We start from the raw sequence: 15,454 nt of genomic DNA, 5'->3' as shown, positions 1-15,454 counted from the left end.
TTCTCCTTTAACTCTCTCGTTTTTGCTAAGGAATGTTTGATTCCAGCATTAAGCAAAATTGAAGAGAACGGATAGCTCTACTTAGGTTGGTGCTTTGTATTAATCTATGAGGTGGTGCTCTCTATCTTGGCAAATGAATAAGAACCAGAAAAATGAAGTAAGCTGAAATGGAAAACTGGACCTTTCTATAGCTTTCAGAATTGGATATTCACATATATCCTATTTTGGTTGAAGTATATATTTACAAACAATAAGACATCGGTGTTTAGACAATGCAAGATATACAGCATGTCCCTAAAAATCTCAGTGCAGTTTTAAGTTACTAGAGTTTAGTACTTTAGAAAGTAAAATGTTGGTGTAGAATCTCAGTATGGGAAGGGACCTCAGAGGCCAATGGGCCAAAGAAAGTCTTAGGGCAGTTTTAAGCTTTGGTATTTTATAACTGATCTAAGACTTTTGGGATATCCTCTAATTCAATTCCATTAAACGATGCTATGTTTTGAGCACCTACTATGTGTGAAGCTTATCTGTGCTATGAATAAAGGACAAGCAAGAGGTATTAGCTTCTGCTCTAATGGACTTTGTATCTCATTACAGAGGTAAGCTAAACACATAAATGACTACACTGCAAAGTAAAATGTGAAGAAAGCACGATGAAATAAAGAGCAAACTTTTGTTCATGAAAGAGACAGAGACAATGAGGCAGGGACAAAGAGAGAGAAAGAGAGAGACAGAGACAGAGGACACAGGAACAGAAAGAATGAGAAACAGAAAGGGAAGAGAGAAAGAAAGAGAGATGGGGAGGGACAGAGAGATAAAGAAAGGATGGGAAGACAGAGAAGAAGGAAAAGAGTAAGAGAGAGTTGGAGAGAGAGAGAGACAAAAAGATAGATGGAAAGGGAATTGAAAGTGAGAGAATGACTGGCTAAATAACTGAATAAATACTGGGGCAGGTTAGAGAAGGCTATAGGAAGGATATAACTCCTGGGCTAGGCCTTGAAGAATGGGTAGAAACTATATAGGCAGAGCTGGAAGAGAAAGGGTATTTCTGGTAGAGGGAACACCATTAGCAAATGCTTGGAGGTGAGAAAATTTGCTATGTATCTATAATTACAGTATCATGTATTTTGGAGCTGAAAGGGACCATAGATGTCATTGAGTCCAAGACCCTCATTTTACAGATGAGTTATTTGAGGCCCAGTAAGGGTATATGGTCACATACCTAGTAAGTATCTGATATGGGATTCAAACTCCAGTCTTTTTGATTCCATATCCAGGACTAAATCACATTGGTTCTTGAGGGAAGAACATGTATTTCATTGTGGATGGGACAGAGGTTGTATGGAGAGAAATAAAGGGAGATAAGACTGGAAAGGTAGATTGAATACAAATTGTGGAGGGTCTTTAGTGCCAGATAATGGAACTTGGATTTTATTTAGTAGTTAAAAGGGAGATATTGAAGATTTTTCATCAAGGGGTTGATGATCAAAACTGACTGCAATTTGTAGTAGAGTAGATAAAAGGGTAGGGAAACTAATTGATTCTATGATAATAGTTTGCCAGAGAGTTTTGAAAGGACTGGAATAGGGGTGGTAGCAATGGGAATAGAAAGAAGGAGGTGAATGAAAGAAATACCACAATATGTTAAACCTTAATGCCTGATTGAATGTGAGGGCCAGGGAAGAGAAGAATCAATGATTCCAGTGACTTGGAATGCACTGGTGCCCTCTGTAAAACATGGTTTATGCTGGTAGGGTAGGCCTAAGCAAGAATTGGCTCAGTTCCAAAAACATAGAGTCTGAATAATGTACCTGTTCCTGAAGGGGAGTCCGGTAGCTGTACCCCCAATTCCATCTTGGCTCCTTGTTTGATAGGGGCTCTACAAACTTCAAAGGGTCTGGTTACCAGTGAGCTGAAGGGAGAGAAATAAACATTATATAACTCAGAAGCTATATGATAGTGCTTATGATGATGATATGTGTGTGTATGTGTGTATATACACACACACATATATATAATGATATATAGATAATGACAATGGTGATAGCTAGCATTTATATAAGGCTTTAAGGTTTGAAGTGTGCTTTACAAATTGTCTCATTTGATACTACTGCTAAGAGATGACATTGGAGGTAGTGCTGTCTTCGAAATGTGCTTCAATAACGTTAAGGCTTAATGTGCATGTTGTGTTCTAAGTAAGGGCTGGGGGAGAAGAAGGGGGATAGGGTTTCTCTCACTTCGTGGTAGGGGTCTGTAGGTAGGGGATTTGGAAATGGGGATGGAAAGACACGGGTAGCTAGGAAAATGAATGGAAATGAATCATTACAGTCTGAAGGCTATTAAAATACTTTGAGGAAGCCCTCCACATTCTTTATGGAAGATTTCATGTATGGATAAGAATCGCACAGGATGTGAGTAGGTAGGTGGGTTATAATCTTACCCTTTAGAGGGAGCACCCATATTGATGAGATCACTTACTCATTTAAATAATGAAGAATGTGTGCAGAGAAAGAGAAGTGATCATTTCATTGAACTATGTGATAATTAGACCACATTTGGAGCATGTTGTTAAATCTGGAGCATCACAATTTCAGGACAGCTGGATGGTGCAGAGGATAGAGTGCCAGGTCAGTAATCATGATGACTCAACTTTCTGAGTTCAAATATGACCTCAGATACTTACTAGCTATGTGACCCTAGGAAAGTCACTTAGCCCTGTTTGCCTTAGTTTCCTCATTTGTAAAATAGACTGGAGAAGGAAACAGCAACCCACTCCAATATCTTTGCCAAGAAAACCCCAAATGGGGTCATGAAGAGTCAGACAGGACTGACTAAACAATGACATAGTAAATGTTTAACAACTGGCTTTCCCCTCTCTGCATCCTTCTCTCTCCCAATCCCCCCTCCCCCCCAACCAAGTACTTCAGGTCATAATGTTAAGTTTATTTTGCGTTACTAATATTTTTCCAACACTTTCTTGAAGCTAGACAATCAATAAAACAATCAAGCCTCTGCTGATTTCTAAGGTATAAAGTTCACTCTGAAAACTTAACAATCAGCTCATGAAGAAACTGGTTTGCACTGGTTCCAGCACACCCTTCCCATTTGTGTTGTCTCTCCATATTAGAATGTAAATTTAGGGGGTGGCTAGGTGAATAGAGCACCAGCCCTGGAGTCAGGAGGACCTGAGTTCAAAATCGGCCTCAGACACTTGACACACTTGCTAGCTGTGTGACGTTGGGCAAGTCACTTAACTCCAATTGCCCTGCTTTCCCCCCTCCAAAAAAGAAAAAAAAAGTTTATAGAATGTAAACTCCTTGAAAGCAGGGGTTGGGGGTGGCTAAGTGGTGCAGTGAATAGAGGACCGGCCCTGCAGTCAGGAGGACCTGGGTTTGGATCCGGCCTCAGATACTTAACAAAAAAAAAAATAGCCGTGTGACCTTGGGCAAGTCACTTAACCCCAATTGCCCTCCAAAAAGAAAAAGAAAGAAAGAAAGAAAGAGAGAAAGAGAGAGAGAAAGAAAGGAAGGAAGGAAGGAAGGAAGGAAGGAAGGAAGGAAGGAAGGAAGGAAGGAAGGAAGGAAGGAAGAGAAAGAAAAAAAGAAAGAGAAAGAAAGAAAGAAAGAGAAAGAAAGAAAGAAGGAAAGAAAGAAAGAAAGGAAGGAAGAAAGAAAGAAAGAAAGAAAGAAAGAAAGGAAAGAAAGAAAGAAAGAAAGAAAGAAAGAAAGAAAGAAAGAAAGAAAGAAAGAAAGAAAGAAAGAAAGAAAGAAAGAAAGAAAGAAAAAGAAATCAGGGGTTGTTTTCCCTTTAGTATTTGAATACTCAGTGCTTAGCACAGAACTCGGGATGTAGTAAGCTTAATAAATGCTGATTAATTAATTCATTCATTCCTGATACCTACATGTATCACAGGAAGGAGGATATAGGAGACTGACTTCAAGAAGACTGGATAGGACTGTGAGCATATGGTGCACTTTGCTTCTATGACAATGCCTAGTCATATGTCACAATAATATTTCTTATAAAGTTCAAAATTTTATCTTTTCCTAACTACATAGGGAATTCCCCATTAGAACAAGGATTTGAGGCTAACATAATTATTAAAATAAGAAAGGCAAGAAAAAAAGTAGATTCTGAAGGGAGAAGATGAACCTGGTTTGAGACATGTTGAGTTTGGTGGGACATCCAGGTAGAGATAACTAGCAGACAGCTGGTAATGCAGATTTGGAGACTATCTGCATAGAAATGGTTGTTAAGGGCTGAGGAGGTGCTAATTCCAAAGGGAGACGGTGTAGGAAGAGAAGAGGGCTGCTTATAATAATAGCTGGCATTTATATAGTATTTTAAGGTTTACAAGGTGTCTATATGCTTCAAGGCTTAAAGTTCCTTCTGTACATCATCTTATTTGCAGCCCTGTCAGGTAGATTCCCTAGTGTTTATTTCCATTTTCACAGAATCAGATTTTGAGAACTGAGTCAAATTCAGTGGTCTTCAAGTCCAACTCATATAGAAAAAGCATCCCTGCCATAACACACTTAAGTGACTATCCAGTCTCTGAAGATCTCTGTGGATGAGGAACTCACCTTTCCTCAAAGCAGGACATTCTGTCTTTAGATGCTTCTAAGTGTTAGGAAATTTTCCCTGATATTGGATATAAATTTGTCTCTTTGCAACTTGCATCCATTGCTCCAGGTTCTGTCCTTTGGGAACAAATTTAATCCCTCCTCCAAATAACAGCCCTTCAGATACTTGACAATGGCTCAAGACAATAGCTCATGTTTCCCTGAGTCTTCTTTTACTAGACTATATAATTCCAGTTACATCAATCATTTCTTTAATGACCTTCCACCATCTTGGGTGCCATCCTTCAAACATTCAACAGCTTATCGATTTCCTTCTGAAATGGTGATGTCAGAATTGAATGCTGTATTCCAGATAAGGTTTGATGTAAGCAAAATACAGTGAAATGATCACTTCTCTTTTCAGTCAGGCAATACATATTTATTAAGTGCCTACCATATGCACCACCAAGCACTCTTCCTAGAAGTTAGGTCTTTCTTAGACTTATATGAACTAATGCAAAGTAATGTGAGCAGAACCAGAACATTGTACACGGTAACAGCAGTATTGTACAATGATCAACTGGGAATGACTTAGCTATCTAAGGTAGTTCTGAAGGACAGGATGAAAAATGCTATCCACCTTCAGAGAAAGAACTGATGGAGTCTGAATGCAGAACAAAGCACAGTTTTTTACTTTCTGTACTTTTTTCATGTTTTTCCCCCCCTCTGGGTCTGTGTCTTCTTTCACAACATGACTAATATGATAATATGTTTTACATGATTGAACATGTATACCTCTATCAAATTGCTTACCATCTCAAGGAGGGAGGAAGTGAAGGAGGGAGAGAGAAAATTTGGAACTTGTAATTAAAAAAATGAATGCTAAAAATTATTTTTACACATAATTGGGGGAAAATGAAAAAAAAAAGTTAGGCCTTTCTTAATGCAGCCCAAGATTGTATGAGCTTTTTTGGTTGCCACAACACATTACTGACTGCAGATTGAGCTTTCAGTTTGCTCCCTTCCCCTCCCCCCCCATCTTTTTCAAATCAACTGCTATCTACCCAAACTTCCCCAGTCTTATACTACTCAAGCTGCAAAAAAGATAAATAAGACGGCTCTTAATGTCTCAGGTGTGTCAGCACTGATTAGGATCAACTACAATCTATTATAATTATTAGTGAAATATCTTGAAAAAATGAAAGTGAAAAAATTAGTGAAATATTAGTGAACTGGGGATTAATACCTGAACCCTCTCTCAATCCATGCCTTCTGTGTAGAAGTTTATAGGAAGACAGGATTGGAAGAAAACATCAAAGCATCACTGGGCCCTCTACCATTGAAATGGATCCAGAGAATTTGACTGTAGACTCTCCAGTGCCTGAAGAATTGAGGACACATTTGAAGAAGAAATTCAATATGAGGACTGGAATTTTTCTACTGCACAAGTGAAATGTAGGGTGTCCACATGGAGCAATGTACAGATTCCCAAACTTTCTAAGAGAGATTGCAGAAGATTGTCCTCAAAGAGGTAGAAGATGTCAGAGGTCATCTGAAGAAATAGTTGGTGCATGACAACCACAGAGTCCCAGGCCATGTGTCTTACCACAGCAGTGGCACCAAAGACTAGGAAAGTCTAGATGTGTATAGACTATTGGCCTCAGAGCAAGAGAGCTGATGTAGACCAGTGCACAATGCCATGAGTTCAAAATTCCTTGGACTGTGGTTTCCAGCACTGGACTTGTACAATGGATATGTTCAAGGCCCAGTAGTGGGACAAGACAAAGGAAAGAGTTTTCATATGCTTTTTATTCCTCTCAAAGACTATGCCCAGTTTCACCTGTTCCCACTCTCAAAGCAGGGTTCCCTATGGGAAAAAAGCTTGAGTCCCCAAGTATCACACCCTCATTTCCTAGCTTATGGAACTTCTCATAGTTCTTCATTCATGGTGACATAGTGGATAGAGTGTTGGACTTGTAGACAAGAAGATCTGAGTTTGAATTCTGCCTGAGACACTTACTGTGTAACCCTGGGCAAATCAATTAACTTCCCAGAGCCTCTTCTAATACGAGCAATGATCTCACAATTTTACTATGAGGATCCAATGATAGAATATATATAAGCCTTTGTAAGCCTTAAAATATAGCAACATGGTGGCTATCTTTGTTATGGTTATTAGTATTATCATCAATATGTAGTTACTCTTACCTCCAAGAACAACCAAAGCAGTTTAAATTTGCTGTTGAGACTTGAACATGAGCTATATTCAGAAGTATCCATAGGCAACTTTATCTTTTAAAGACCTATACAACACAGCTCCAACATACTTTTCAAGTCTTATTAGATACTGCTCAGTCTCCTATACCCTTCAATCCAGCTAAACTGGTCATCTCTCCATTCCTCACATGTGATACTTCATTACCCCTTTCCGTACCTTTCAATTGTCCCTTCTATGTCTCTTTTCTTATCCCCCACCTCCTAGAGTTTCTCTTCCTTTAAGACTAAGTCCAGTAGAAATGTGAGTTATTATTATTATTACTATTGCTTTTTGGAGGGGTGAAGGCAGGGCAGTTGGGGTTAAGTGACTTGCCCAAGGTCACATGACTAGTAAGTGTTAAGTGTTTGAGGTGGGATTTGAACTCAGGTCCTCCTGACTTCTATTTACTGTGCCACCTAGCCACCCCCAATTATTATCTCTGTGAAACAAAACTACATGACATCTCTTTGTCTTTCCAAGTGCTGACAGAAGATACCTCCTTTGCAAGAGAGCTTAGCTCCAGAACAGCTTTAGCTGTGCATTTGCTTCCATCAACAATCCAAGGCCTTAGTGGTCCTCTAAGGGACTACACATAATTACTGTCAAGTTCAAGGCCATATTCCCTCTCCCCCAAGACAGCTTCACTAGATGATGAGACCACATTAAAACTCAAAGGAAGTAAGAAAGGCATCTTTCATTAAGGGTCCCTAGCCTCTAGCTTCCCATTATCCACCGGTCTAGTGGTATGAAATTAGGTATCTCTGGAACATGTAATTTGGTTTAGGGTCTGAAGACTCAAGTGGTCTTGAGAACTACTTTGCCTTTTTTGTTCATAGTTCTTTTGTGAGCCCCAAGAAGGAATCAGAGATGATCACCATGTAGATGCAGAGGCTGTAGAGGAAACCATAGGAAACTATACCAGGAGCATAAAGTGGCACCAAAAGGTCCATCATGGTTTATATCTTTCTTCAGGGAGTTTGCTTAGTCTCTAAACCTTCCCCAGAGAAGCTGTCAATTATATCGTCTCAATATTATCCTTTTGGATATTTCATTTTCAGATGGTTATATGAATCATGCTAATCTACTCCCTTTCCAAAGGAAATCCATTTCGATACCAATATGATTTATAGCAATGAACAATTTTAATATGCCCTTGAGTTATTGGGGTGTTATAATGAGCCCTCCAGAAAATGGGATTTTTTTTAAATTATCTCTTATTAGAATTTCATATTGACTCACTAAACAATAATGAATTTCCCTCATTACGGAGAGAGAGAGAAGAGAAGAGAAGAGCAGTGGGATTTTTTTTTCAAATGGCACTGATGAGACTTATTCCCATTGGGGCCCTAGAGCTCTGAAACACCCCCCTGGCAAGTAGCCAGAACACTATCGACATCAGTCACTGTAACCTGGTTAGGTTACAGGCCTTCAGAAAGAGCTCTACGGGACAGGGTGCCCAGTAGTGGCTCTGGAGCTCCAGATGTCCATTTGGGTGAGCAATCAAAGAACACATTCATTCCTTACTTACTCCCAATCTAGAACGTTCTCCACCGGCAGTGCGGCTGACAGATATGGGGATGGGCTTGCCTGAAACTAGCCTCCCACTTCCCCCAAAAGTGAAAGAGCACTCAGGCTTGAACCTGAAGCATCTGATAAACAACCAAATCATCCTTCACATTAGTCCTTTGGAAAAATTGACAGTGGTTTTTGCACAAAGCTAATGTAAAAGTCGAGTGTGCTGGGGCACTCTCTGAGTGACCTCCAATTAGAGTGCTATTATTAATAGAAGCTATTATTCAGTTTCCTCTCATTATGCAGCTCAATTACAGCAACTCCCTCTCAGCTTTTATGTCCCTCTCATTTGTTTACCAATGGCTGGTGAGTATTTTCAGGTGGAAAGCTACTCTGTGCAATGAGGAGTATGGCTAGTCCTGGGTCTCCTAATTGAAGCATGTGTCACACTATTATTTTTGAAAACAAGAAAATTGCAGCTGGGTCTGGTGAACATTGATTGTAAGTGAAGTGCTACTAGGAACAATTAAAGGACTCTGAAGGTGAATTTCATTAACACTGCTTTAGTGCAGGAGCTCTGGCCCATGCCAAAGACCCTCTGGTAAATCTCATTTTTTTCCAGCAGTGGTAGGGGTCTAAGGAGGTCTCTCAGCATCTAATGAGGCCTTAGAGAAGCTGGTTAAGGTCTTGAGAGGGAAAAAAATAGCAATCCCACACATTTCCACTGCTGACTGCCCGAAGGAATTTGAAATAAGTTTTCCATTTAGTACTAAGGGAGAATAGTTACTATTGCTCATGTCAAAAAATCAGTCAGGGGCTTCAGTTAGAAGCACATAAACAGGATAAGCCTGTTAAGGGGCAATTCCAGGAGTTTCGATGAATTGGCATGTGTCAGAGCCATAACTAGGGTGGTATAGAGTGCTAAACTTAGAAGGTATTCATAGCACTTCTAGTCCTTTATCATAATAAGGTGGAACTTTCCTCTTCCTTCCTCTTTTGGGTCCTCCCTACCCAATCATTCTGATGCATCCTCAGCAGCAACCTCAAACTGTGTCTTGTGATCTCTCTATTATTCCAAAGGAATGCTCTCCATTTCTTCTCCCCAGACTGAGTATGCCTTTCATGCTGATTGGCTAGGGGCACAAAAATCCTAGTCACAGCACTGAGTGGAGCCAGTGAGGATGGACAAAAAGGGAGTGGATACCAGGAATATTGCAGGGGGGAAATTGAGGACTTGACAGTAGGTTGGATATGGGACTCAGTGGAGAGGGGGAAATCCCTTCCTACTTTTCCATTTTTCTTATACACTACAATTCAGGTATGTTGGTCTGTGCCTTCATATTTTCTGTCCTCCATGAATAGACATTCTCTTCTCTCATCTCTGCCTCTTAGTTTCCCTAGCTTCCTCTGATACTCTGCTGAAATCCCACCTTTAGGAGATTTTCCCTGATGTACCCTGCGGCTAGCATTTTCCTTTTTTTCTGATAACTTCCATCTGTTATGAATATTCTTTTATATGTACCCAGTTTTGTTTTTGTTTTTACATGTTGTCTCTTCCACTAGAATATAAAGTTTCTGAGGGAAGATATTGTTTTTATCCTAGAACTTAATGCCTGGCAAATAGTCAGTGCCTAATAAATGCTTATTGACTGCTATTGACTGAGTTTCAAGTCTGGGTGACTAGAATGATGGTAGTGTTATCAACAGACACAAGGAAGTTGAGGTAAAGGAAAGGTTTGAGGGAGAAGATGGTGACTTCAATTCTGGACATTTTGAGTTTAAGCACTTGGAAAAGTAGAACTGTAGCTTATGAGAGAGGGTCAAATCAAGGGATATAATAGAAATTTGGGTTGAAGCCATGGAAATAGATTAGATTATAAAGGGGCAGGAGGAGAATGCCAAATAGAGCTTTTGGAAATGTCCATATGTAATAAAAGAAAGAAAAAGAACCAACAAAGGATATTGAGAAGTAGGAGTATTATAGGATTAAAGAGTTATAGGAAACCTCAAAGACCATTTAGTCCAACTCTTTCATTTTATAGGTAGGAAAACTGAGGCCAATGGAAGTAATCTGTCCAAGGTCATGAAGGTAGTAAGCATCAGAGGTAGAATTATAGAGCCCAGGATCTCCAAGAATAGGACCATCAGACCATCAGGAGGAGGAATAAAGAAGGGGAAAGAGATGGAGGTAGGCGTGGGTCAACTATGTCAAATCCTGCAGAAAGGAGGATGAGAATTAAGAAAAGACCATTGGATCTGGCAATTGTGACATTGTTGGTATCCTTGGAGAAAGCAGTTTCAGTATGGTGGTATAAATGGACCAAGATGGGAGAGGGGTTGAGCAGTCATAAGGAAGTAGAGACAGCAAGAAAACATCATTTTTGAAAAGTTCAGTAGTGAAGGAGCTGATAGAAAGCTACCTTGAGGAGAGTTAAGTGAAGAGAAAAGGGATTTTATTTAATTTTATTTTGGGGCTAGGGAAGAGCTCAGAACACTGGTACCCATTCATTTCTACTTGCCATATTTTAGAAAAAAACATAGATAAATAGGTTCAAAGTCAAATGGAGATGAACACAATGGTGAAAGGTCTGGGTACCATGCTATATAACGACTTATAGAAGAAATTGGGGATGATTAACTTAGGGAGCTATATCTATCATTTCAACTATTTGAAGAATTGTCATATGGAAGAGGGATTACATTTATTCTGCTCAGCTTCAGGCAATAGGACTAGGAACAGTCAATGGGTTGATGGTTCAGAGAAGTAAACATAGTTTGAGAAAAAGGAAGAACTTCTAAATAATTTGAATTTTCAAAAGTAGAAAGTACTTTGGGATGTAGAGACTTGCACTTCAGCAGAGTTCTCTAAGGGAAAGTTAAGTGGCTTGCCATGAGAGATGTACAGAGAATTACTGTAGGTTAGACTAGAGGGTCACCAAGATCCCTTCCAACTTGAAGATACTGTGATTCTGTGAATACCCTGTCTTCAAATGCAGGTGCACATAGCAAATGTAGACCACACTGAAAAAAAGGAGAAAGAAGATAGTCATAGTCAAATGGCCAAGTCAAGCAAGCCTGTTTGTTGTTAGGGGTGGGGAAATCAGTTTTTTTTGGCTTGTTAGCTAGATTTCTTAATAAAAATCCTCTGGTGAAAGAGGTTTCAGAAGAACTTAGGTTCTCTTGTCTTAACGACCAAAAAAAGTTTGCTTCTACAGATAAAAAAATGTTTGAATTATTGATATTTTTAAAATTGATGTATTCTTTGCCACCATTGTGGGTAAAATTGGCTATGCCCTTGGCATTGTTTGATGTTTCCATAAGCCTTTCCACCCTTTTTTTTTGTTTGTTTTTTGTTGTTTTTTTGGTATTGTTTTGGATTTTTTTTTTTTTGGTGACCATAAATCCACCCCCTAGTGGATGTATGTGAAACTGCTCCCTGAAACATTCTGTTTGCTAGAATGGTACAGAACTGGGAAAACATTTTTTCCTTGGAAAATGCACTTGTGATAATGACAATCCAGGGTAAAAGTTTTTTTTTTAATTGTGGCTTCTCCTGGCAATACTCTGCTTGGCTGTGCAGATGCTGCTTGCCAGCTATCTGTAACTCTCTGATTGGCACTAAGTGCTCACCGCATTGTTTCCTAAGTGCTGGGAAATATATAAAGCAAGCCGGTGTGTGGCTTTAAAACAGCTTTCCTCATGAAATTCATTTTTTTTCTAGCCATTAGTATAATAACTGTAATCAATCTTCTCATTTCCAAAGCACAGGATCCCTGTATAGCCAATTCTCAGTTGTGTGAAATAACATATGCCAATCAGACAAATATTGTGTTAAATTGCATTAAACAACAGTGACAAATGGCATATTGTACACACATTAAAATCGTGTTCCTTATTAAATTCACACAGCATTCAGGGGTGTGAGATTAAGGTCCACCATAAAATTAATGAGCAGTAGGAGTATCCTAACAGTATCCCAACTGAGCCCTGGAAATGCCACACCCACCATGCAATAATAATTGCCAACATTTGTATAGCACTTTGAGGTTGGCAGAATGTCTTACATATACTAAGATTGCAGAAAAGACAGATTTAGAAGGTGAAGGGATCTTAGAAATCATCTTGTTGAGGACCCTCATTTTACAGATGAAGAAACTGAGGCCCAGAGAGAGAAGATATTTGCTGGTTCACAGGAAGCAGAAAGCTGGCATGTAAACTCAGGTCCTGTGATCTGAGCACTAGACACAGGAATCAAGTGGTCCCTGTCCTCAGGAGGTTTACATTCCATAAGGGGAAAGAACGTGTACATGAACAAGTACATACAAAATAAATGCAAGTTAGTTAAAAAAACATATTAGACCACCCTACCTTTGCATTATTTTAGATATTAGAATAAAAAGGGATCTTTGCCCTAGAATTCAACCTCCTTCATTTTGTAGAAATGGAAACTGAGGACCAAGGAAGTTAAGTATTTATAAATGTCTTTTTTAAAAAGCACATTATTAAGCCTTCACTATGTTCTAGGTACTATGCTGAGCACTATGGATACAAATACAAAAAAAATGAGACAGTCTCTGATCTCAAAGAACCTAACATTCTAGTAGGAGGAGGCAATATTGACAGAGTGGTGATCAGGGAAAGGAATGTCATTCTAGGAAATTTCAGGAATGCTGAGTTGACCCATAGAGCAGATCTGCCCTTTTATTTATTTATTTATTGCTTTTATTTATTTATTTATTTTTTGGAGGAGGGAAGGCAGGGCAATTGAGTCATTTGCCCAAGGTCACACGGCTAGTAAGTGTTAAGGTCTAAGGTCAGACTTGAACTCAGGTCCTCCTAATTCCAGGGCTGGTGTTCTATTCACTGTGCCACCTAGCTGTCCCTTATTTTTTTGGTTCACATTTATTTAATTTATGAAATAAAGCAAGCATTTCCATAACATAGTATAATAAAAAGGATCATTGCATACAACATTGATAATCTATTATGTTCAACCTGCTATTCCTTTTAAATATATAATAAAGTTATCATGGAATTTTTTTCTTTTTTTCTTCCATTCTCCCCTCCCGCCTTAAAGAAAGCTACCATTAGACACATATAATTATATAAATATGTAAAACTATTCTATACCTACTTCTGTTTCTAAGTTCCTTCTCTATATGCAGATAGTCTTTCTTCACATATTCTTTATAGTTAATTTGGATATTTATGATAGTCAAAATGACTTATTTGCTCAAAGTCGTTCTTAAAACAATATTGCTGTTACTGTATACAGTGTTCTCTTGGTTCTTCTCATTTCACTCTTCATTATCTCATGCAAGTCTTTTTCATGTTTGTCTAAGAACATTTAGCTCATCATTTCTTATAGCACAGTAGTATTCCACCATAATCACATACCATAGCTTGTTCAGCCATGAAGAAATCAAAAATTTATAGTCATATGGAAAAATGCCCTTTCCAAAAATAATGGTACTATTGATTTGGTTACTGTGCCCAGAGCAAGTGGTAGAGGTGGTGAGGGTGATTTGGCCCAAAGCAAGAGCAAATGGTTAGAGCATCCTGTTGAATGGGATGGGAGTCATTCATTCTCAATCATATAGGACTGCGTGAAGATACTGGCTTGGGTGAGTATGGCCTCACTCGACAGCTGAGATGCTAAGACCTAGGGTAGGAGTGACTCTGGTTACTAGTCTGGACTAAGTCCTTCAGGACTCCTGGAAGTCTGGGGGCTGATTTATATAAGGAGATAGAAAGTTGACTGGCTTGGATAAGTCTTGTCAGAGGTCCCATAGATAACAGATAGAAGAATTGAGATTTGAATTTTTGTCTTATGACTCCAAGCACTCACTCCACCGCACCAAGCAGCATTTAATTTGATCCTCAGAATCACCTTGTAAGATAGGTACTGTTAATATACCCATTCCACAGATGACGAAGTTGAGGCTAAGAGATGTTACTTGGCTGTCCCCAGGGTCACGTGGCTGGTAAGTATTTCAATCAGGATTTGAACCCACTTCTTTCTAACTCCAATATACCAACACATAGTCCTGGGGAAAGGAAGCCTAGAGCTCATCACTCATGCATCAGAAAGCTACCCCAGTCCTCTTAACTCCCAGAATGGCCTTTTTATATGAATACCTCTGTATTCATATGTTCTCCTGCCTGGCTTAGGTGGCTTGCAAAGGTGGGGGTTGGGGAAGGACAGGGAGGAGAGATAGGTAAGACAGTCTCTCGAGTTCCTTTTCTATCCAAGAATAGTCTGACATCATGGCTGTTTCCCCACAAAGCCCAAACAAAGGTTTGAAAAGGGGAAAATTCAATCACCTGGCTATTTTTCTCCACAATGTTGGAATGATTCATTGAATTGTGATTCGCTGAATTGACTGAATTGTCTGGCATAGCAGACAGACAACCTTCAATTCTAATCTCTGATCTCTGAGACATCAAAAGGAAGTAAGCAGAGGGAGCTAGAGTGAGCAGCCTTTAATCTCATCTGGGCAATGCCTGCCTGCCTCATGCTGTGTTGTTTGCAGTTAGCACAGATGACTTACTTGGCCTAGTCTTTGTTATCAAGTCAGGGCTGCTCTTTGGACATCACCGGGTCAGGCCTTTTAAGTGGGCACTTAGTTGGTTGCACCCTCCAGGGCACCATGATGTGCACTTTGGGGTCTCCATAACACTTAGGACAGAGTGTAAATACATGGGGGCCACTCAGACAAGCTTGTTACATTTCTTTGTATCTGGATCTGGTCCCAAGGATTTGTAGTTTATCCATTCCAGAATTCACTGGGAGAGTCCACGATTGCACAGTCTTTTCTTCTAAGTCAGCTTCAAAGGTTTTGCTATGGGATCCTTTTTTATGTCTGCAGTAAAGATTTTGGGAGATCCTATTTTAACCTCTGAAAGTTATTCCAAAGGTAATGAATGATGATGTATATGCTCAGGGTTTCATTGTTGGAGGCCAAGAAAGAAGAATAGAGGTTAGAAATTGATTAGTCAAAATGACTTAGATACCTCTATCCTAGGACCCAGAGGATGGCAGTGGGAAGAAGAGAAAGGGAAAGGAGAGAAAGTAAAAGAGGTCAGGAGGAGAAAATTGAAGGGAGAAGAAAGGAAGAGAAGA

The 15,454-nt window shown here is 39.4% G+C and overlaps 1 long non-coding RNA gene across 1 annotated transcript in view; it reads right to left on the bottom strand.

Annotated features, from left to right (window-relative positions):
• Positions 1–1,670: 1,670 nt before the first annotated feature.
• The window catches only part of LOC138155187 (uncharacterized), a 90,339-nt gene continuing 76,555 nt past the window's right edge, over positions 1,671–15,454 (bottom strand). The window contains exon 3 of the long non-coding RNA XR_011166768.1: positions 1,671–1,912. This is a non-coding gene — a long non-coding RNA (uncharacterized lncRNA). The remainder of the gene's footprint in view (positions 1,913–15,454) is intronic.

Source organism: Petaurus breviceps, unplaced genomic scaffold, assembly GCF_028583685.1.
Source record: "Petaurus breviceps papuanus isolate PSGF00001 unplaced genomic scaffold, PetGlider_PUasm1.0 91133, whole genome shotgun sequence".
In the NCBI taxonomy this organism is placed as follows: domain Eukaryota; kingdom Metazoa; phylum Chordata; class Mammalia; order Diprotodontia; family Petauridae; genus Petaurus; species Petaurus breviceps.
This window is presented reverse-complemented; position numbering and strand designations above follow the sequence as displayed.